Source organism: Bufo bufo, chromosome 2, assembly GCF_905171765.1.
Source record: "Bufo bufo chromosome 2, aBufBuf1.1, whole genome shotgun sequence".
Taxonomy (NCBI): Eukaryota; Metazoa; Chordata; class Amphibia; order Anura; family Bufonidae; genus Bufo; species Bufo bufo.
The window spans coordinates 582,442,164-582,467,021 of record NC_053390.1 but is presented as its reverse complement, the minus strand read 5'-3'; positions in this window follow the sequence as shown (position 1 = coordinate 582,467,021).

Here is a 24,858-nt window from a genome sequence, read left to right as displayed (position 1 = left end):
TTCAAGAGCAGCAGAGTGGGGCTGTCGCTGCCGGATCACGTGGTGAGGCATACACCAGCAGCGCAGCCCTTCCTGGACCTAGTACCAGCACTGCCGTACAACCTGGTGAAGTAGCGAGCACCAGAAGGGCAGTTGAAGCTGGTACGGTGGCACGTGCAGTAGTTACCCCGTCGCAGCCACCGCGCAGACAGGCCCGTAGACCCCCTAGAGTCCCTGAGGTGCTGGCAAACCCTGATTGGCAGTCACCAACTTCAGCCGCACCTGTAGTTCCCCCTTTCACCGCCCAGTCTGGAGTTCGGGTTGAGACGGCTCAAATCGCTTCGGCCCTGGGATTTTTTGAGCTGTTCTTGACTGCGGAGCTCTTGGACTTAGTCGTGGCAGAGACCAACCAATATGCCACACAATTTATAACCGCAAACCCGGAAAGCTATTATGCCCAGCCTTTCCGGTGGAAACCAGTCCAAGTTTCCGAACTTAAAATTTTTCTGGGCCTTCTCCTCAACATGGGCCTGACAAAAAAGCATGAATTGCGGTCATATTGGTCCACGAACCCAATTCATCACATGCCCATGTTCTCTGCTGCTATGTCCAGGACACGATTTGAGACCATCCTGCGTTTTCTGCATTTTAGCGACAACACCACCTCCCGTCCCAGAGGCCACCCAGCTTTTGACCGGCTCCACAAAATTCGGCCCCTCATAGACCATTTCAACCAGAAATTTGCAGATTTGTATACCCCTGAGCAAAACATCTGCGTAGACGAGTCCCTAATACATTTTACCGGGCGCCTTGGCTTCAAACAATACATCCCAAGCAAGCGTGCCCGGTATGGGGTCAAATTGTATAAGCTCTGTGAAAGGGCCACAGGCTATACCCACAAATTTCGGATCTATGAGGGAAAAGATCAGACCCTGGAGCCGGTCGGTTGCCCTGACTACCTGGGGAGCAGTGGGAAGACAGTCTGGGACTTGGTGTCACCCTTATTCGGCAAGGGGTACCATCTTTATGTGGACAATTTTTACACAAGTGTGGCCCTCTTTAGGCATTTGTTTCTAGAACGGATTTGCGCCTGTGGCACCGCGCGAACTAGTCGCGTGGGCTTCCCCCAACGGCTTGTAACCACCCGTCTTGCAAGGGGGGAGAGGGCTGCCTTGTGTAACGAAGAACTGCTCGCGGTGAAATGGAGAGACAAGCGTGACGTTTACATGCTCTCCTCCATTCACGCAGACACAACAATCCAAATTGAAAGGGCAACCCGTGTCATTGAAAAGCCCCTCTCAGTCCACGACTATAATGCGCTCATGGGAGGGGTGGACTTCAATGACCAGATGTTGGCTCCCTATTTAGTTTCCCGCAGAACCAGACGCTGGTATAAGAAGGTGTCTGTATATTTAATTCAATTGGCGCTGTACAATAGTTTTGTTCTCTACAGTAAGGCTGGGAGAACAGGATCCTTCCTCAAATTCCAGGAAGAGATCATCGCGAACCTCCTTTACCCAGGAGGTTCCGTGGCCCCATCCACCAGTGTAGTTAGCCGTCTACACGAGCGACATTTCCCCAGTGTCGTTGCTGGTACCTCAACCCAACCGCCACCCCGAAAAAAATGTCGTGTCTGTAGCAGGAGTGGAATAAGGCGTGACACCCGCTATTTCTGTCCTGACTGCCCTGACCACCCTGCCCTATGCTTAGGTGAGTGTTTCCGGAAGTACCACACACAGGTACACCTAGCATAGGGATTGCATCTCACAGGACAGGCACACAGGGCTATTAGGGCCCTTTTACTCACAGCTGCTGCAAACCTCTCATTTCACCTGGGATAAAGTGCATAACGTACTTCGCCACATCTTTGGGCGATTTGCGCTTTGCACATTGTCCCATGGGGAAGGAGAGGTTTGTTCTATAAAGGTAAAAAAAAACTAAACAAAAAAAAAATTACCGGTAAGTAAAAAAGTTACAAAAGTTAAAAAAAGTTAATATGTTCTGTTCTAAAGTTAATAAAGTTATTGCTTTGCGGCCTGGTTTTTTCTTTTTTGTTTTGTTTTTTTTTACCTTTCAGGTGGACCAACCGATCGACCAGCTGCAGCACTGATGTGCATTCGGACAGAAGCATTGTGCTGCTGTCAGATTACACGCAAGTCGGTGTATGCGGCGCTGCAAGACGAGATTTCTCCTCTGCAGTAAAAGATACGTTTGCCGAGGCATATGAGCTGAGGAGGTGGCGGTGTTCATATACTTTGGCAAACACTTTGTATATATAAAAAAAAAAATCCCGGCAATGATTTATTCATCCACATCGATTGATGTGAATGGAGAAATCGGGTTTGCCAGGGCATACGAGCTAAGTGGGCATGGATGTTGGGCGGAGCTCCTATGTCCTGGCAGACGCCTTTCCCCTCCTTTTTCTTTTTTTGGCAGAGATTTTTTCATCCACATTGATTGATGCGAATGAAGAAATCTGTGCCGTTCATTTTTTTCTTTCAGCCCAGAGGCTGAACGGAAAAAAAAAATCTCATTACCCGTATGCTCAATATAAGGAGAATAGCAGAAACTCCTAATGCTGGGCATACATGTAATGATTGCGGAGACCCTCAAATGCCAGGGCAGTACAAACACCCCACAAATAACACCATTTTGGAAAGAAGACACCCCAAGGTATTCGCTGAGGGGCATATTGAGTCCATGAAAGATTGAAATTTTTGTCCCAAGTTAGCGGAAAGGGAGACTTTGTGAGAAAAAAAATAAAAAAATCAATTTCCGCTAACTTGTGCCAAATTTTTTTTTTTTCTATGAACTCGCCATGCCCCTCATTGAATACCTTGGGGTGTCTTCTTTCCAAAATGGGGTCACATGTGGGGTATTTATACTGCCCTGGCATTTTAGGGGCCCCAAAGCGTGAGAAGAAGTCTGGTATCCAAATGTCTAAAAATGCCCTCCTAAAAGGAATTTGGGCCCCTTTGCCCACCTAGGCTGCAAAAAAGTGTCACACATGTGGTATCTTCGTATTCAGTAGAAGTTGGTGAATGTGTTTTGGGGTGTCATTTTACATATACCCATGCTGGGTGAGATAAATATCTTGGTCAAATGCCAACTTTGTATAAAAAAATGGGAAAAGTTGTCTTTTGCCAAGATATTTCTCTCACCCAGCATGGGTATATGTAAAATGACACCACAAAACACATTCCCCAACTTCTCCCGAGTACGGCGATACCAGATGTGTGACACTTTTTTGCAGCCTAGGTGGGCAAAGGGGCCCACATTCCAAAGAGCACCTTTCGGATTTCACAGGTCATTTACCTACTTACCACACATTAGGGCCCCTGGAAAATGCCAGGGCAGTATAACTACCCCACAAGTGACCCTATTTTGGAAAGAAGACACCCCAAGGTATTCCGTGAGGGGCATGGCGAGTTCCTAGAATCTTTTATTTTTTGTCACAAGTTAGTGGAAAATTATGATTTTTTTTTTTTTTTTTTTTTTACATACAAAGTCTCATATTCCACTAACTTGTGACAAAAAATAAAAACTTCCATGAACTCACTATGCCCATCAGCGAATACCTTGGGATGTCTTCTTTCCAAAATGGGGTCACTTGTGGGGTAGTTATACTGCCCTGGCATTCTAGGGGCCCAAATGTGTGGTAAGGAGTTTGAAATCAAATTCTGTAAGAAATGACGAGTGAAATCCGAAAGGTGCTCTTTGGAATATGGGCCCCTTTGCCCACCTAGGCTGCAAAAAAGTGTCACACATCTGGTATCTCCGTACTCAGTAGAAGTTGGGGAATGTGTTTTGGGGTGTCATTTTACATATACCCATGCTGGGTGAGAGAAATATCTTGGCAAAAGACAACTTTTCCCATTTTTTTATACAAAGTTGGCATTTGACCAAGATATTTATCTCACCCAGCATGGGTATATGTAAAAAGACACCCCAAAACACATTCCCCAACTTCTACTGAATAAGGAGATACCAGATGTGTGACACTTTTTTGCAGCCTAGGTGGGCAAAGGGGCCCATATTCCAAAGAGCACCTTTCGGATTTCACTCGTCATTTTTTACAGAATTTGATTTCAAACTCCTTACCACACATTTGGGCCCCTAGAATGCCAGGGCAGTATAACTACCCCACAAGTGACCCCATTTTGGAAAGAAGACACCCCAAGGTATTTCGTGAGGGGCATGGCGAGTTCCTAGAATTTTTTATTTTTTGTCACAAGTTAGTGGAAAATTATGATTTTTTTTATTTTTTTTTTTTTACATACAAAGTCTCATATTCCACTAACTTGTGACAAAAAATCAAAACTTCCATGAACTCACTATGCCCATCAGCGAATACCTTGGGATGTCTTCTTTCCAAAATGGGGTCACTTGTGGGGTAGTTATACTGCCCTGGCATTCTAGGGGCCCAAATGTGTGGTAAGGAGTTTGAAATCAAATTCTGTAAGAAATGACGAGTGAAATCCGAAAGGTGCTCTTTGGAATATGGGCCCCTTTGCCCACCTAGGCTGCAAAAAAGTGTCACACATCTGGTATCTCCGTACTCAGTAGAAGTTGGGGAATGTGTTTTGGGGTGTCATTTTACATATACCCATGCTGGGTGAGAGAAATATCTTGGCAAAAGACAACTTTTCCCATTTTTTTATACAAAGTTGGCATTTGACCAAGATATTTATCTCACCCAGCATGGGTATATGTAAAAAGACACCCCAAAACACATTCCCCAACTTCTACTGAATAAGGAGATACCAGATGTGTGACACTTTTTTGCAGCCTAGGTGGGCAAAGGGGCCCATATTCCAAAGAGCACCTTTCGGATTTCACTCGTCATTTTTTACAGAATTTGATTTCAAACTCCTTACCACACATTTGGGCCCCTAGAATGCCAGGGCAGTATAACTACCCCACAAGTGACCCCATTTTGGAAAGAAGACACCCCAAGGTATTTCGTGAGGGGCATGGCGAGTTCCTAGAATTTTTTATTTTTTGTCACAAGTTAGTGGAAAATGATGATTTTTTTTTTTTTTTTTTTTTCATACAAAGTCTCATATTCCACTAACTTGTGACAAAAAATAAAAACTTCCATGAACTCGCCATGCCCATCAGTGAATACCTTGGGGTGTCTTCTTTCCAAAATGGGGTCACTTGTGGGGTAGTTATACTGCCCTGGCATTCTAGGGGCCCAAATGTGTGGTAAGGAGTTTGAAATCAAATTCTGTAAAAAATGACGAGTGAAATCCGAAAGGTGCTCTTTGGAATATGGGCCCCTTTGCCCACCTAGGCTGCAAAAAAGTGTCACACATCTGGTATCTCCGTACTCAGTAGAAGTTGGGGAATGTGTTTTGGGGTGTCATTTTACATATACCCATGCTGGGTGAGAGAAATATCTTGGCAAAAGACAACTTTTCCCATTTTTTTATACAAAGTTGGCATTTGACCAAGATATTTCTCTCACCCAGCATGGGTATATGTAAAAAGACACCCCAAAACACATTCCCCAACTTCTACTGAATACGGAGATACCAGATGTGTGACACTTTTTTGCAGCCTAGGTGGGCAAAGGGGCCCATATTCCAAAGAGCACCTTTCGGATTTCACTCGTCATTTTTTACAGAATTTGATTTCAAACTCCTTACCACACATTTGGGCCCCTAGAATACCAGGGCAGTAGAACTACCCCACAAGTGACCCCATTTTGGAAAGAAGAGACCCCAAGGTATTCGCTGATGGGCATAGTGAGTTCATAGAACTTTTTATTTTTTGTCACAAGTTAGTGGAATATGAGACTTTGTAATAAAAAAAAAAAAAAAAAATCATCATTTTCCGCTAACTTGTGACAAAAAATAAAAAGTTCTATGAACTCACTATGCCCATCAGTGAATACCTTAAGGTGTGTACTTTCCGAAATGGGGTCATTTGTGGGGTGTTTGTACTGTCTGGCCATTGTAGAACCTCAGGAAACATGACAGGTGCTCAGAAAGTCAGAGCTGCTTCAAAAAGCGGAAATTCACATTTTTGTACCATAGTTTGTAAACGCTATAACTTTTACCCAAACCATTTTTTTTTTACCCAAACATTTTTTTTTTATCAAAGACATGTAGGACAATAAATTTAGAGCAAAATTTATATATGGATCTTGTTTTTTTTGCAAAATTTTACAACTGAAAGTGAAAAATGTCATTTTTTTGCAAAAAAATCGTTAAATTTCGATTAATAACAAAAAAAGTAAAAATGTCAGCAGCAATGAAATACCACCAAATGAAAGCTCTATTAGTGAGAAGAAAAGGAGGCAAAATTCATTTGGGTGGTAAGTTGCATGACCGAGCAATAAATGGTGAAAGTAGTGTAGGTCAGAAGTGTAAAAAGTGGCCTGGTCTTTCAGGGTGTTTAAGCACTGGGGGCTGAGGTGGTTAAAGGGCTTCTGTCAGCCCACTAAACAGTTTTTTTTTTTTTTGTTTATTAATAATCCCTACACTGCGAGCTCTGCATACATAAGTTAAATAATCATTTTGGTTCAGTAGAATTTGATAAAAAGCGATTTTTAAAATATGCAAATTACCTTGCTACCAGCAAGTAGGGCGGCTACTTGCTGGTAGCAGCCGCATCCTCCGATCCTAATGACGCCCCCTCCGCATTGTGATTGACAGGGCCAGGGAACGGAATCGTTCTCTGCTGGCCCTGCCTGTTAGCATTCAAAATCTGGCGCCTGCGCCGCGGCCGTACCTATCTTCAATCTGCGCAGGCGCACTGAGAGACGGCCACTCGCTCGGCCGCTCCATCCTCAATGCGCCTGCGCCGATGACGTCACATCTACACCCGGCGCAGGCGCATTGAGGAGCGAGCGGCCGCCTCTCAGTGCACCTGCGCAGATTGAAGATAGGTACGGCCGCGGCGCAGGCACCAGATATTGAATGAAAACAGGCAGGGCCAGCAGAGAACGATTCCGTTCCCTGGCCCTGTCAATCACAATGCAGAGGGGGTGTCATTAGGATCGGAGGATGCGGCTGCTACCAGCAAGTAGCCACCCTACTTGCTGGTAGCAAGGTAATTTGCATATTTTAAAAATCGCTTTTTATCAAATTCTACTGAACCAAAATGATTATTTTACTTATGTATGCAGAGCTCGCAGTATAGGGATTATTAGTAAACAAAAAAAAAAAAACGGTTTAGTGGGCTGACAGAAGCCCTTTAAAAAGTATCTAGTACCAGTTGCACTCTCAGAACATCAGGCACACATAGTTCTGAGAACTAATAATGAATTGACTTTGTTTGTCTCAAATACACACAGCTCAGCAATTCTCAATTCTGACCTAAAATAAACCAGCAAGTAAAATGGAACCCAGGATACAAAATGAAGGTGCAATCCCTCACAACAGTTTTTAGCCGCAGTGCCAGCAGACAAAACCACTGCCATGTGCAAGATCAGCAGGATGAAAATAAGCTGTGTGCATTCAAACACAAACACAGGCACCACGGCTTTATTGCAGCATCCCTAGATCCAGTGGGAAAATAGAACTGGCCAGAAATCAGAACATGGCTGTATTCCTCCTACTAGTCGCATTTGCAGAAGGGGGCATTGACCTGATGTTGTACAACTAATGAGCATTGGTGAGAGAATCCATACAATGGATCACTTACTAAAATGTATCAAGCAGCAAATATCCTGCTGAGTGTCTGTTCACGAACTGCAACTGGGCCAAATGGTCAGCAACAATGGCAGGAACATCATTGCCACACTGCATTTGAGGGAAATAACACATGTGCCTGAATGGTCCATGTGATAGATTTAATGGCCAAACACTTTTTGAAAAAGCACTGAAGAACAGAAGGTGCTTGCCACGTCCAGAAGATTGAATTTTCTTTTCAGCAATTCCTAAATGGCAAGGAACTACCTCCTGGACTTGCAGCTACAGAACAATCTATCATTGCATAACTTGATCCACAATGTTCGAACTCACTGGAATTCCACTTTGCATATGCTGGGGCATCTGTATGAGCAGCGTACAGTGGTGAGTGATTTCATCATGCACCAGACAACCACAGCAGGAAGCATTTCTTATTTTAAGGTCAGACAGTGGCAACTCATCAAGGATGTATTTTGCGTACTTAGGCCATTTGAAGAGGTACAAATGGGTGTCAACCGTGTCATTAGAATTTAATTACATTTAGTCAACTGACTAGTGAACTCCTTTTTTTAAATGTGCACTCTTCAGTTAAAACGTAACTTTTATTTCTTAAATTATTTAAGTGAAAATATGAAAATAAAAAATTCTCAGTTATTGACGCAGTTATGACCATCACTTTAATTAGTATGTAGGGTATGCAAAATCACTGCTTGTATCTCTGCAGCGATATAGAGCTTAGGCACTAAATAGAGCCAGTTGGGTGCGCATTCCCTCTGGCTATATATTGCCTACAATGTTGCCGATTGTATGCTTTGTGGTCTACTACGTCCCTATATTGAACTCAAAATCTAAATACAGACACACTGCCTCCCGAAATGTTTCGCCGGCAAATCTGCATCTTCAGGGGATCTGGCATCTTGCTGACTGCCCTGCACTGCTGGGGACCCATATAGATAAAATCCCTTGAAGGAGGAAATAGAGGATCTACCACTGTAGGAGGTGGAGAAGAGCAGGAGGAGGAGTCAGAAGTACCACTGGCCATAATAATGAATCATAACTTAGAACTAGGTCCTCGGGCGCTCGGGCAAACACGTCAAGTTGTATGCTTGCTTGCTTACAATTTGAAATGCATATCTTTAACATTAAGAAAACTGATGATTACGGCATAGCCATGCTTTTAGTCTCTCACTATGAAAACAAAATGGGGGAATATTTTCCTGTTTTCAAAAAGGGAGGCAAAATTGCTGAATTACCAAGGATACACTGTGTACACAGGTTGCAGCAGCTTTTTTGGTGAGCAGACACCTCCCACCAGCATATCTGATCAGGAGGCCCCTCTTCTTCCTCCTTTTTGTTCCTTCCATTTTACTTTCCAGTGTCTTTCCACATTCTTCAGGCATTTCTATTTTCCTGCTCTGCTTTTCTCCCCCTTCTAACCCCTTTCCCCCTCACCCCTTTTTTCTACTCCATTTTTCTCCCTTCCCTTTCACCCCCTTTTACCCTTTCATCTCTCCATTTCTTTGTCATCTCTTCCCATTCTTCTTCTTCCCCCCCTTTTTTGCTCCCCCTTGCCTTCTTTCTCTTACCCTTTCCTTCTGCATCATCGTCCTTTTCGCCCATTCTTTAATTTTATTCTTTTTTTCCTCCTTCTCCTTTGCCTTTTTTTCTTACTTCCCTTTCTTTTGTCTTTTTGTTTTCTTTTTTCCCCTTCTCTTCTCATTTTTTTCCTCCCTTTCTCCTTTATTTCTACCCCATGCACACATGCAGTTCATTATACTGACATACCATACATTTCGCACCATTTTCTGCCATGGACATGCCAAGTGCTTTAGTCAGATGCTGCCAAATCCATCTGTAGCCACAGGTTATGGCGCTCAGTTATGCACCACTGGCTCCAGCCCCGGATCTCACATCATGTATTTGTCCTCAAAACATCACTTTGCTGCTCCTTTCCTAAGCACAGCTTGGCGCCACTTCACTATACCAGGCACCCTGTGCTTGGTATATTGTCCTATAACTTCTTTTCAGTAAGCTGATGCCTCCATTTCATTGTTTTCCATGGTTTGTCGAGTCGTTCTGCTAGTTTTAATAGTTGTGCTGCCATGATACATCAATTTAAGCTATAGGCTATAGCATCTATACGTTGTAAGAGACATTAGGGAAAATTTATCAAGGCCTGCGTTTCTGTGCAGTCCTAATATTCCCTTGTAGCCATAGATTTCTGCTCTAGAGCTGCTGTAGATTTCTGGCTTCATTTGCACCAGAAAACTGACATAAATAAAGATTAAAACCCTTAGACACTGTAGAAATACTCAAATGTGAACAAGCTACACTGTTTATTGATTGTGGATCAAATAAATTGCTTCTTAATTGCATTCAAACCTGAGTGCTGTGGGTCTTCTATCAATTATTGCATTTAAACACCATCTGCCCCCAATAAGGAACAATTTATGGATCTCTTCAAGACCAAGCTAGTTTTTACCTTCAGGACCAGGCCATTATTCAGCAAATCTGACATGTGTCACTTTATGTAGCAATAACTTTAAAACGCTTTTACTTATCCAGACCATTCTGAGATTGTTTTATCGTCACATATTGTACTTCATGACAGTGGAAAAACTGAGTAAAAAAAATAAATATTTATTTATAAAAAAAATCCCAAATTTACCAAAAATTGGGAAAAATTAGCAAATTTCCACATTTTTTTTCTCTACTTTCATAATAGACAGTAATACCTCCAAAAATAGTTATTACTTTACATTCCCCATATGTCTACTTCATGCTTGAATAATTTTGTGAATGACATTTTTTTTTTTTGGGGGGGGGGGGGGGGACGTTAGAAGGCTTAGAAGTTTAGAAGTAAATCTTGAAATTTTTCAGAAAATTTCCAAAACCCACATTTGAGGACCAGTTCAGATCTGAAGTCACTTTGTGAGGCTTGCATAATATAAACCACCCCCTTTAGGTGTTCCACAAGACTTGAAGGAAAATGGAGATTAAATTTCAGAATTTCACTTTTTTGGCAGATTTTCTATTTTAATCCAGTAACAAAGCAAGGTTTAAAAGCCAAACAAAACACAATATTTATTACCCTGATTCTGTAGATTACAGAAACACCCCATTTGTGATCATAAACTGCTTTAAGGGCACACGGCAGGGCGCAGAAGGAAAGGAATGCCATATGGTTTTTGGAGGGCCATGTTACATTTGAAGACACCCTAATGCACCCCTAGAGTAGAAACGCCAAAAAATGACCCCATATTGGAAACTACGGGATAAGGTGGCAGTTTTGTTGGTACTTTTTTAGGGTACATATGATTTTTGGTTGTTTACAATGTTCATCTGACAGGTTAGATCACGTGGTATTTTTATAGAGAAAGTTGTTACGGATGTGACAATACTAAATATGACAACTTTTTTTGGTTGTTTGTTTCAGTTTTACATAATAAAGCATTTTTGAAAAAAAAATATTTTTTTAGTTTCTCCATATTCTGAAAGCCTTAGTTTATTTTTTATTTTTGGGCGACTGTCTCATGTCGGGTCTTATCTTTCAAAGGATGAGATGATGGTTTTATTGGTACAATTTTGGAGTGTGTTTGACTTTTTGATCGCTTGGTATTACACTTTTTTGTGATGTAAGGTGACAAAAATTGCTTTTTTCTGCCCTTTTTTAATACATTTTTTTATGGTGTTCATCTGAGGGGTTAGGTCATGTGATATTTTTATACAGCAGGTGATTACGGACGTGGTGAAACCTAATATGTATACTTTTTTATTTATTAAAGTTTTACACAATAACAACATTTTTGAAACAAAGAAAATCATGTTTTAGTGTCTTCATATTCTGAGAGCCATAGTTTTTTATTTTTTGGGCAATTGTTTTAGGTACGGTCTCATTTTTTGCTGGATGAGATATCGGATAGATTGAGCAGCAGGAAATGCTTGCAGAATGCTTGGGTGTATAGGGAGAGGCATTACCAGTAGAAAGAGGGAGGTGCTCATGCCGCTCTACAGAGCACTAGTGAGACCTCATTTGGAGTATTGTGCGCAGTACTGGAGACCATAACTCCAGAAGGATATTGATACTTTGGAGAGAGTTCAGAGAAGAGCTACTAAACTAGTACATGGATTGCAGGATAAAACTTACCAGGGAAGGTTAAAGGACCTTAACATGTATAGCTTGGAAGAAAGACGAGACAGAGGGGATAGAAACATTTAAATACATAAAGGAAATCAACAAGGTAAAAAGGGAAGAGAATATTTAAAAGAAGAAAAACTGCTACAAGAGGAAATATATATATTTTTTGTTTTAAATTAGGGGGGCAAAGGTTTAAAAGTAATATCAGGAAGTATTACTTTACTGAGAGAGTAGTGGATGCATGTAATAGCCTTCTTGCAGAAGTGGTAGCTGCAAATACAGTGAAGGAGTTTAAGCATGCATGGGATATGCATAAGGCCATCCTTCATATAAGATAGGGCCATCACTTTTTGTGATGTAAGTTGACAAAAAATGGCTTTTCTTACATCTTTTTTTTTTTTATGGTGTTCACCTGAGGGGTTAAATCATGCAATATTTTTATAGAGCAGGTCGTTACGGATGTGGCAATACCTAAAATGTCAATTTTTTTATTTATTAAAGTTTTATACACTAATATTTTTTTAATAAAAAAAAATCATGTTTTAGTGTCTCCATAGTTTGAGAGCCATAGTTTTTTTTTATTTTTTGGGCGATTGTCTTAGGTAGGGGCTCATTTTCTGCGGGATAAGGTGACGGTTAGATTGGTAAAATTTTAGGGGCATAAGCCTTTTTGATCGCTTGGTGTTGCACTTTAAGTGATGTATGGTGACAAAAAATGTTTTTTTTATCACAGTTTTTATTTTACTTTTTTGACAGTGTTCATCTGAGGGGTTAGGTCATGTGATATTTTTATAGAGCCGGTCTATATGGACTCAGCGATACGTAATAAGTCTACTTTTCTTTTTTTCCCTATTTAAAAATTTTTGTAGTTTTGGAAAAAGGACGCTTTTTGACTTTTTTATATTAAATTATCTTTAATTTATATCCAAAACATGACAATTTAAATAACATGATGGTACACAAATGCAATAAATATCCACAAATTTTTTACTTGAAACTTGAATTTTTTTATTATAAAAAAAAAAAAAAACTTTTTTCACTTTATTTTACTTTTTATATTTGTCCCACTGTAGGACTTCATCTTTTCAGGGTTTTATCACTGTTTCAATTCAGTACAATACATTCTGTATTGTACTGAATTGAACTGTCAGCGTTTCACACAGTGAGACGCTGACAGTTGCCTAGGAGACCCAGCACTCAGGCTGGATCTCCTGAGCTTCTGTAGGCTGGCAGCTCCGATGCCTGTGTAAGGCATCGGGGCTGCCAGGTCAACCATCGGCCCCCTGCCAGCGCAGCGCTGGTGGCAATGGATTCAGAGGGAGCCCCCTCCCTCTGTATACCCTGCACGTGCCGCGGTCAGGGCTGACCGCTACATGTGAAAGGGTTAATCTGCTGGCATCACCGCACACACCGATGCTCCTGCACCTGCCCGATCCCATCATGTACATGCACGTGAGGATGCGGCAAGGAGTCACATTCGCTCACGTACATGTACGTGATAATGCGGGAAGAGGTTAAATTGTAAAAAGTATAAATCCATTGCATGTGTGCTTGGCAGCTGAAGACACCTCTGTTGGTCCCATATTCATATCTGTCCCCATTGTTAAGAAAAATGATGTTTTGGTATATACAAATGAGCCTCTAGGAGCAACAGGGGCATTACCATTGCACCTCTCTGCTCTTTCTTCAATTGCTGCACCCTCTCCACTTTGATTGATAGGGCAACCAGTGAAAACATCATAACACCTGGACGGGACATCCTAAAACATTTAATGTCAATAATACTTTACATTTCTAATAGACATTCTGAATGGAGAACAATCCGTTCAGGATGCATCAGGATGTCTTCACTTCAGTCTTTTTGACTGATCAGGCTTTTCAGAAAAACGTAGCATGTTGTATTTTTACCTCCGGCCAAAAATCCTGAACACTTTGACTGAACGCCGGATCCGGTCTTTTTCCCATTGACTTGCATTAACGCCGGATCCGGCGCTGTGTGTTCAGTCAAACCGGAATCGGCTTTTGCATGTTAAACCCAAGTCCATAAATGGCGGATCCGTTTTTTCCAATGCATTTTTTCATTGTGATCAAAATCCTGATCAGGATTCAAATGTAATCGGTTTTCACACGTTTTTCCGGATCGGGCGGGCAGTTCCGGTGTCGGAATTGAACGCCGGATTAAAACAACGCTAGTGTGAAAGTAGCCTAACTTTTGGTATATTTTCTCAAATGACCCAAAATCTTCTGAATATGTTGGCATAGAGAGAGTCTTGTAGTATAGGAAGTTTGGGGGAAATTGGTTAACATCTGAGTTGTTTTTTGTACGCTAAGCTACATTAAGCTCCCCAGAAAACAAGCTTAATGTCACTCATTTAAAACAATCAAAAGGAGAAAGCGCTGCCGGCACTGCTACACCTGACCAGTATGCAGGATTGCAAGGAAGACACAGGTAATGCGATTCAGCAAATGGATACGGTGGTGCTCTGCTGGGATAGACACAATGGTGTATTCAGAAGAGAGATGCAAAGGAGACAGCGGCACTCACCAATTCCAAGATAAAACGTCCAGTTTATTAGGCTTCTATAAAATAGGGTACAGGCAGGTCTGTGCACATAGGTCAAATGGAGGTACGGCTACAGCTGTTTCACGCTAGGAGCGCTTCATCATGCCTTTCATGCTGTGGAGGTGAGTGACCGACCTATAAAGGTCAGGTCAGGCCACTCCCCCCACCGCATCACATAGAGGAACACAGTGTTAACTCATTCAATACTCTATTACACCAAAAAATCACAGTGTGTCAAACAAAAACAAATAAATCATTCCTATCATTAAAACCTGATGGTCCCATCGCTTCTGTCTTGATGATCCATAATGCTTCTCTCTTTAGGAGAAGCTTTTTTCTGTCTCCGCCGCGAGGCGGTAATTTCACTATTTCTAGACCTGCAATCTGTAGGAGGTCCTCGCGGTTTTGGTGCGATTCTTTCATATGTTGGATTAATCTAGTGGCTCCAATTTCTGTTTTAAGGCTGTCTCTCTAAAACGAACGAAAAGGGGTCTGAAAGTTTTTCCAATATAAAATTGGCCGCAGGGGCAGAAAAGAGCATAAACTACAAAGGTGGACCTAAAATTAATGAAGTCCCTCACTCTGTGTTTTATGGCTCCAATTTTAAAATGTGCGCCTCTCCGCATCTGTTCACACATGGAGCAGTGTCCACACCTGAAATTGCCCTCAGGGACGCAGCGTTCAAGCCAATTTTTGTTCGCATTACATTTAAACTGGCTCTGTGTGATCATGCTCCCTATGGTTCTGCTTCGTCTGAAGCCCACCACAGGTCTACTAGCCACTTTTTCTTGAAGGGTGGGATCCCTTTGTAAAATGTGCCAGTTTTTTAATATGGCATTTTTTATTTGCTGCGCCATGGGTGAAAAATCAAATGTGAACACTGATCTGCTAGGAACCGTATCGGAGACGGGATTTTTTGATTCTTGTGGCTCTATATTTCTGCACCTGCGGATAGATTTCAGATCAAAGTCACCTGCAGATCTTTTATCTGCAGATTTACGAAAGGCTTGATCAATGCTGGATTCTGAGTAACCCCTTTCTAGAAACCTCGTTTTCATTATTTTAGATTGTTTTAAAAGCTCGATATCGCTAGATATGATTCTATTTAAACGGGAAAATTGACTGTAGGGGAGGGCAGAAGTCACATGTGGGGGGTGGAAACTATTGAAGTGCAATAATGCATTGGTGGAGGTGGGTTTCCTGAATATGGTGGTTTCTAGGGAACCCTCTACCACCTTCACCAAGACATCCAGAAACTCCAATTCTGAGGAATTGATTTTGCTGGTAAACAGCATATTCATATCGTTTTCGCGGTTTAGGTAATCCACAAAGGCTGCAAAGCTTTCCTCATTGCCTGCCCAAACGATGAACACGTCATCGATATATCTAAAAAATGCCTTGATATATCTGACAAAGGGATTTTTGACTGAAAACACAAATTTAGATTCAAAATGTGCTAAAAATAAATTTGCAAAGGTACATGCAATGGCTGTACCAGACTGTTGATAGTACCACAAATCATTAAATAAGAAAGCGTTGTGTGTAAGTATGAAGGAAAGGGAGTCTGTGATAAAATCCGCAAGAATATCACTTTTGCCCATATACCTCAATTGTTCTCCAATCACTTCTACCCCGAGTTTCTGAGGAATTCTGGTGTACAAGCTTTCAACATCAATAGATGCTAAAAGGAATTCCTCATGCCATTCTATCTCTTTTATTGCTGTCAAAAAGGCACTGGTATCCCTCAAAAAAGAGGGTATCCCTTCCAACAGAGGGCGCAATAACCAATCGAGATATTGGGATAATGGCTCGTGACCGAGCCGATCCCTGCTACGATTGGGCGCCCGGGGGGTTTTACCAGTGACTTATGAATTTTAGGTAGATGATAACTAGATGTCACTCATTTGCCTTGTGGATAGCCATGAAACTTCCAGGATAGATTTGGGAAGCTGGGAACTTAGGTTGGGCAAAGTTTCAAGGCAATTTATTGAGGTTTAGGCACATTATGGTACATTAAGCTCTTTTTACGTTAAGGTGTTCACATTAAATGTTTTAGGATTAGAATAAAATAGTTTAATATGAATATTTTTTTATAAGTTTTCTCAAATGACCCACAATCTTCAGAATATGTTGGCATAGAGAGAGTCTAGTAGGATGGGAATTTTGGGGGAAACTGGTTAACATCTGAGTTGTTTTTTTGTACGTTAAGCCACATTAAGCTCCCCAAAAAACAAGCTTAATGTCACTCATTTGCCTTGTGGGTAGCCAAAATCCATGAAACTTCCAGGATAGGTTTGGGAAGCTGAGATCTTAAGTTGTGCAAAGTTTCAAGGCAATTAATTGAGGTTTAGGCACATTATGGTACATTAAGCTACGTTAAGCCATTTTCACATTAAATGATTTAGGATGTCCCTCTTGGCCCTGTCAAATCACAATTGAGGGGACACCGGAAGCACACTCCACTCTGTATACTGGAAACTAAAACTATTCTTCAATATGCCTTCATAATATTTAACTAGATTGCGCTAAACAATATTCATTTGTCACTATGCAGTAGCACTCAATACTACAAAGACTATTGTTTTTTATTATAGTGCATATAAAGTAATTGTACATTTTTCAATTGAGACAGTGCACTGTACATTTACTTCCATGTTAACCAGAGAAATTTCAGTTTACTGAATGAATGTCAATTATTGCAACACATTATTGCCCTACAGAAAATCATTGTGTAAATAATATCTGTACTGTGCCAAGGTTAAAACCTTCTAGGAATCAGAAGAAAATCTTGCACATGGCACAACATGAGTCAGAGTAGAAAACAGGGGTCTGATATTAATATTCAGCAGTATTCACAAGGTGACAGCCACCTATATTAACAAGTAGAGCATTTGCAATTAAATTGCAAATGACTATAGCTAAAAAAAATTAAACTAAATTAATTGTATGTAGGCTCAAGACACAAGAGAAAATGTGCCATGTCTCCCAAGTTGACATGGTATTAGTTTTTATTACTTATGCAAAGTGTATATATTTTTTGTTGTTGTGTATGATGCTGGATACAACACCTGGTTATCGCTCCTGCAAGTAAGCCACAAATGTAGAAAAGACATTGAACACACATCCACTTGTTATACACGGGTCAATTGCTGCTAAGCAAAATTTGTAAATATGAACATGAGGTTGAACCTGAGGTTCTTAGTAAACATTTTGATAAAAGAGTATTCAGTAAGTCCACTTGTCAACTTCATAGTGGCGTCAAGTGTTGAGCGAATTGGGATGTTATACATAGAGTTACTGTGCGTCAGACTCATTGTCAACAGGCGGTCTAATTTATAGGTGCCAACAGGGTAGTGGTAACAATGTTGCTGTAGCTGGCAAAAGATGCAACAGAAGAAGGGGTGGTGGTAGCAGCAGCCACAGCAGCAGGCCAGAGTTGCCACTGCCATCAGTGGTCATATTTTGATCAACAATCCAACTGTACTGCAATGGTTGATTTGCTTTTCAACATCATCTCAGGTGACATCAGATATACATAGCTAGGAATTGATGGGTTCCTCTGACATAACACTTAGTTGGCATAGCCCAGGAACGACCTCTGTTCCCTCACCTGTCCTGCAACTGCCTCTTTCTTTGGTTGCTCCTTCTGCTCGGTAAGTAATACATGTTGCCGGCTGTGCTCCGCTTTTCAGCAAGAACTAGCTTAGTGAGGACAGTCAGCAACTACACACCAGCACAGACTTAGAGAAGAGGTCTGCTGCGTCCTCCCTTAGACATGCAACTAGTAATTATGACAGTCATGTGGGAGCACGTGTTGAGACTTGTCAGGATGACATAAGTGACAAACAGACAGTAGTGGATAATGATTTATCTGGTCACACATGGGAGCCGGGTGAAGCGGGGGCGTCATAATCGGGGGTGAGGGTGGCAGCAGACCCATGAGACAGTAGCAGGGTGGAAGCAGTGAGTGATATGGAGCCAAACGTGCCCGAGTTATGTAGAGCGTCTGCTGGTCAGGAAACAACTAGGAGTGCACAGGTTCATAAAGGCAGCGCCAGACAGGCAGCATGGAGTGGTAGGTTTAATGAGATTCCATACTCAGAAGTTGGAATTTTTTATCTAGTCACTGGAGGACTTTAGGCATGAGGCAGTATGCAGTATATGTGGGCAGAAGGTAAAGCAGTCAGGGTGCTAATGTTGGCGCCACGGCTCTGCATCAACACATGGAACTTCACCATAAAGTGGCCTGTGAAAATCGTGGCACTAATGTACAGTAGTGGTAGAGCCTGATGCAGCAACCACTGCATCTCCCAATGGCCCACACCTCTTCTCCAGCAGTCAGGGCTTCTTAAATTTAGGAGAATGAAGCTGACATTCCTTCCCTTCATCTATTGCTTCTGATGCTCCTCTTCCTCATCACATGTTTCACCAGCAATTGATTACCGAGGCGATTGCAAAGAGACAACAGTATGCATGCACTTATCCAATGGCACAGAAGCTGAATGTGCACCTGCACAAGATGCTGTTATTACAGTTCCTCCGTTTCCATATTTTGAACTCTGAATTTCAGAGAACTGATGGTTTATGCCCACCCAAGGTGGAGAGTCCCAAGCCATCATGATTTCTCTAAAAAAGCTGTACCAACCCTGCACATGTATGTTGAGCAATAGGTGGGCCAGTCCTTGAGCCTGTCGCCATCTGGTACAGTTCATGCCAGCGCTGACATGTAGAGCTGTAATTATGGTGAAGAACAATATATGTCATTTACAGTCCACTAGGCACATGTGGTTCTGGCCCAGGCATACTAGCAACTTGGTGTAATGCCGCCTTCATGTTGTAATCGTGGGATTTCTGCACCAATGTCCTACTCTGCCTCCTCAGCCTCCACTGTAGGCACAGTTCAGAGTGGTCCTCCAGCATTCTGCACCTGGTCAGCCTGAGCAAACTGAGTCACACTGGAGAGGAACTGCTCCATGTCATCATCCAAGAAATCGTATCCTGGCTGTTTCCTCCTCTTAGCAACCATGGTCACCGATAACAGTAATAAATTCTGTCTGCACTGTGTCAGAGAGGGCTGACCCATGTGCCCTGCATGGTGCATGTCTTCAATCTCGTTGTCACACGGTTTCTGAAGTCTTCCACCCAACTGCAAGGAAAGTGTTCATGCACTTCAGCCACTTTTACCATGCTACACATGCCCTCCTTGAGCTGCAAAGGCAAAATAGTGTTTCCCTAAATCGCCTCATATGCAATGTTTCCACACGTTGGAACTCCACGCTTCACATGTTAGACTGACTGTATGAGAAGAGGAAACCTGTGGCTGATTTCTTGATGATGCAGGCAGACAGGACTAGTCCCCGATGTAACTTTGATGTTAGACAGTGGCAGCTCATGCATGACATCTGGGATTTGCTCAGTCCCTTTGTCGAGGCCACCCTATTTGTCAGTCAGACTATGGGAAGAATGATTTCATTCCACTCTTTCGTGTACTGGAGGGGATACTGATAAATCTGATTTGCAAAGGAACAGAAGAAATGGCGCCTACATCTCATGGCCTCCTGAGCCCTGTAAAGGCTGAATTGTCACATAAGGAGGATGAGGAGAAGGAGGAGGACATAAATGCCCAAGAGTTCTATACACCACTAGGTGATTTATCTGCACAAGCATTAGGAAAGGAGCAGGAGGAGTTGAAGGAACTAGAGGATGATGATAAAGATTAGAGATGAGTGACTTGAAGCTGACGAAGTGGAATTCGATTCGAATTTCAGGAAAAATTAGATTTGCAATGAATCAAAACTTACTTGCGCTTTGTGGTAACGAATCACATTTTATCCTAAAATGTGGCGGGTACACGTGTGGGGACTTAGTAAATGGGGCAAGGAAGTGTGGGAAGGCGGGATCACCCAGATTGACATGCATGCATGCATGCAGCCAATCAGCAGCCAGCCAGCCTTGTGATGTCACAGCCCTATAAATACGGCAGCTATTTTCCAACGTTCCAAGTGCAGGGACAGACATGAGAAGGCGCTAGGGACAGCAATAGGAAAAACCTCATTGCGAACAAAGAAACTGAAAAAAAGATTTATAAGTGCAGGAAAAGGAAAGGGAGGAATTATTTCACAGCATCTTAGTGCAGGGAGAGACGTCAAAAGGCACTAGGGACAGTGCTAGAAAAGCGATTTACAAGTGCAGGGAAAGATTATTTGGGGATCCAAATAGCCATTATACAGCTCTGTCATTTGAACAATTTGTTCTTGGGGTGCAAGTGCTATGTTGAAAAGCCTTTAGTGGTTTATATCTGTGGAAAAAATAAATATATTCTCAGTTCACTTCTTCAGTTATATGTGTTGAAAGCGTACAGAAAGAAAAAAATATACACACTTCACTGGTGCAGTTATTTGTGGCAAAAGCGTTTAGTGGCCTATTTCAATACAGAAAGAAAAAATATATACGCACTTCACTGGTGCATTTATTTCTTCTAAAAGCATTTAGTGGTCTATTTCAGTACAAAAAGAAAAATATATTTTCAGTTCACTTCTGCAGTTATATGTGTTGAAAGCATTTAGTGGCCTATTTCAGTTCAGAAATAAAAATATATACACACTTCACTGGTGCATTTATTTCTGCTAAAAATGTTTAGTGGCCTATTTCAGCACAGAAAGAAAAATATATACACACTTCACTGGTGCATTTATTTCTGCTAAAAGCGTTTACTGGCCTATTTCAGTACAAAATGATAAATATATTCTTAGTTCACTTCTGCAGTTTCTGCAGTTATTTGTGTTGAAAGCATTTAGTGGCCTATTTCAGTACATAACGAAAAATATATACGCAATTCACTGGTGCAGTTATTTGTGGAAAAAGCGTTTAGTGGCCTATTTCAGTACAGAAAGAAGAATTTATACGCACTTCACTGGTGCATTTATTTCTGATAAAAGTGTTTACTGGCCTATTTCAGTACAAAAAGAAAAATATATTCTCAGTTCACTTCTGCAGTTATATGTGTTGAAAGCGGAGCGGATAGTTGTCAGCGTCTCGCGTCGCACTCCTTCAGCTAAAGCAGCACAAGTCTCGAACAAGAAAGAATATTGTGTCGGTGCTGCGTCAAGGATGACTGAGACATGCGCCCTGCATGGCACACATGTTCAATCTGGTTGTCAAGTGGTTCCTGAAGTCTTCCACCCATCTGCAAGACATCCTAAAAATGGCCAGGAAACTTTGCATGCACTTCAGCCGCTCGTACACCGCAAAGCACACCCTCCTTGAGCTGCAGCAAAACGGCATCCCAACATATGCTGATATGCAATGTTTTCACCCGTTGGAATTCCACCCTCCATATGTTGGACCGACTCTATGAACAGAGAAAGGCCATCAACAATTTCCTGATGATCCAAGCGGACAGGAGTACTCCCCTGTGTAATTTTGATGTCAGCCAGTGGCAGCTCATGCGCGACACCTGCCGTTTGCTTAGGCCCTTTGAGGAGGCTGCGTTATTTGTCAGTCGCCAGGACTACAAGATGAACAAAGTCATTGCACTGCTTTATGTCCTAGAACAGATGGTGGTAACAATGGCTGGTCAGAGGACTGGAGATGTAGAGCCTAGATCTCACGGCAACATGAGCACCATGGGGCTGAAATGGAAGAAGAGGGGGGGGGGACATTGGAGCACAGGCAATTTTTTACAAAATGGGTGGTTTTTCTACTCAGGTGACAGGAGAGGAGGAGCAGGAGCAGCCAGAGGAGCTATGTCACCTTGCCACTCTGTGGTCTCCGGATGCTGCTGCTGCTGCCATCTCTACACTATTTCACCTTGCCACTATGTGGTATCTTGATTATGCTGCTGCTATCTCCACACTATGTCACCTTACCACTCTGTGGTATCCTGCTGCTGCTGACATCTCCACACTATGTCACCTTGCCACTCTGTTGTCTCCTTATGCTGCTGCTGCCATCTCCATATGTCACCTTGTGTCATGGTCTTACCTGCTTGCTGCTCTCCTTCGTTTGACATGTGCTGGCGGCCATCTTGGGTTCTGGGTTTCTTGTAGCCTTCCACCCTGCGGCTCCTCCTTCCCCTGGGAGGAGCTGGATGCCTAGCTCATATATATAGGAGGTCTGTGGCTTCAGTTCCTTGCTTGGTCCTCCTGTGTTCACATGCTTCTAGACTGCTGCTGCTTCTGGTTCCTGATCCTGGCTTCGTCTGACTACCCTGCTGGTTCCTGATCCTGGCTTCGTCTGACTACCCTGCTGGTTCCTGATCCTGGCTTCGTCTGACTACCCTGCTGGTTCCTGATCCTGGCTTCGTCTGACTACCCTGCTGGTTCCTGATCCTGGCTTCGTCTGACTACCCTTCTGGTTCCTGACCTCTGGCTTCGCAAAGACTCTGCTCGGTTTCACCATCCGTTTGGACTTTTGCTTTACAGCTTTATTTTCAATAAAGCCTTCTATTTTCACTTATCTCTTGTTGTACGTCTGGTTCATGGTTCCGTGACATTAGGACCAAGCCATGAATTCTGACGGTACAGGGCCATCCTCGCTACCCACGCTGGTTGCCAGACTTGATCAGCAGGATCACCTGTTGGGTCGGTTCGCTGTGGCGTTGCAAACCCTGCTTGAACGCACGGCTCATTTCGCTCCCGTTGCCGATGGGTCGGTTGTCGCTCCTGGGCTCGCTCCTACTGCCGCTCCGGTTGTTGCGCCAGAGTCTACCCCGACACCTGTTGTTGCGCCTGCGGTGTTTCGGGGTATGACCGGTTCTGCCCCTCTTCCACAGCGCTTTGGGGGAGAGCCAACTCAGTGCCGAGGTTTCCTTAACCAGGTGGGCATTTATTTTGAGTTGCTGCCACATGCCTTTCCTACTGAGAGATCAAAGGTGGGCTTCTTGATCTCGCTGCTCTCGGACAAGGCCTTGGCCTGGGCCAGCCCTTTATGGGAGAACAACAATCCGGTGGTTGCCGAGTTTTCCGGTTTTGTTGCTTCTCTTCGGAAGGTATTCGATGTGCCGGCTCGTGCTGCCTCTGCTGCGAAGCTCCTTATGTCCATCAGACAGGGTTCACGATCCGTAGCTGAATACGCCATTGAGTTTCGTACCCTGGCAGCAGAGGTGGGCTGGAATAATGAGGCTCTGGTCGCTGCTTTCTCTCATGGTCTCTCGGATGCCTTGAAGGATGAGGTTGCAGCTAAGGACCTACCAGTTGAGCTCGAGTCTCTTATTTCTTTCCTGATTTTGATTGACACCAGACTCAGGGAGAGACCTTCCTTTAAGGAGAACCTGCGGAGGTCTTCTAACAGATTGGTGCCTACGTTTGCTGTCCCACCCGTGCCTCCCTCTCCTCCCACGCCTCCTGGGGATGACTTGTCTGGGGGTGAACCCATGCAGCTGGGGTTTGCTCGCCTGTCCGAGGGGGAGAGGGCACTCCGGAGACGCGAGGGCCGATGCATGTACTGTGGTCTCAGTGGGCATTTTCGGTTGGCATGTCCGAACCGTCCGGGGAACGCTCGTACCCTGAGATCCTGTCGGGGGCAGATCTTGGGTGGAGTCTCCTCGTCCCCGGTTTCCCGTGTTGACAAACCACTGATCACTGTTGTCCTCTCCTGGGTCGGGGGCTCGGTGACGACCCAGGCGTTGGTGGACTCTGGTGCTGGTGGTTTGTTCATTGATAGTGTGTTCGCTGCCGCCAATTCCATTCCTCTGCAGGCTCGAGGTTCCCCACTGGCTCTTGAGGCGATAGACGGCAGACCCCTTCTGCCGCCACACGTGACTCATGAGACCCTTCCAGTGGGGATAGCCATTGGTGCCGTTCACAGAGAGTCGGTCTGCCTCCAGGTTATTTCGTCTCCACACTACTCGGTGGTCTTGGGGTACCCCTGGCTCCAGAAGCATAATCCGACTTTCGATTGGAGATCGGTCGAGATCCTCTCGTGGTCACCGCAGTGTGGGGCTAGTTGCATCCATGGGTCTGTCAAGTTGCTGTGTACTTCCTCGGACTCTCTGTTGCCTCCTGAATACGAGGAGTACCGGGATGTATTCGATAAGGTGCGCGCGGTTGCCCTACCTCCGCACCGCCCATACGATTGTGCCATAGAGTTACAATCTGGTGCCGTTCCTCCTCGTGGCAAAGTCTATCCACTGTCGGTAGCGGAGAATGAGGCCATGGAGGAGTACGTGAGGGAGGCGCTTTCACGCGGACACATTCGCAAGTCTTCGTCCCCGGCAGGGGCTGGATTTTTCTTTGTGAAAAAGAAGGGCGGTGAGTTGAGGCCTTGCATCGATTACAGGGGTCTCAATCGCATCACGATCAAGAACGCTTACCCGATACCCTTGATTTCCGAGCTGTTCGATCGCCTTAAAGGGGCCACGGTCTTTACCAAACTCGACCTGAGGGCGGCATATAACCTGGTAAGGATCAAGGCGGGCGATGAGTGGAAGACCGCGTTTAACACCAGGACCGGTCATTACGAATCCTTGGTTATGCCCTTTGGGTTGTGCAATGCGCCCGCAGTCTTTCAGGAATTCATCAACGATGTTTTCCGTGACC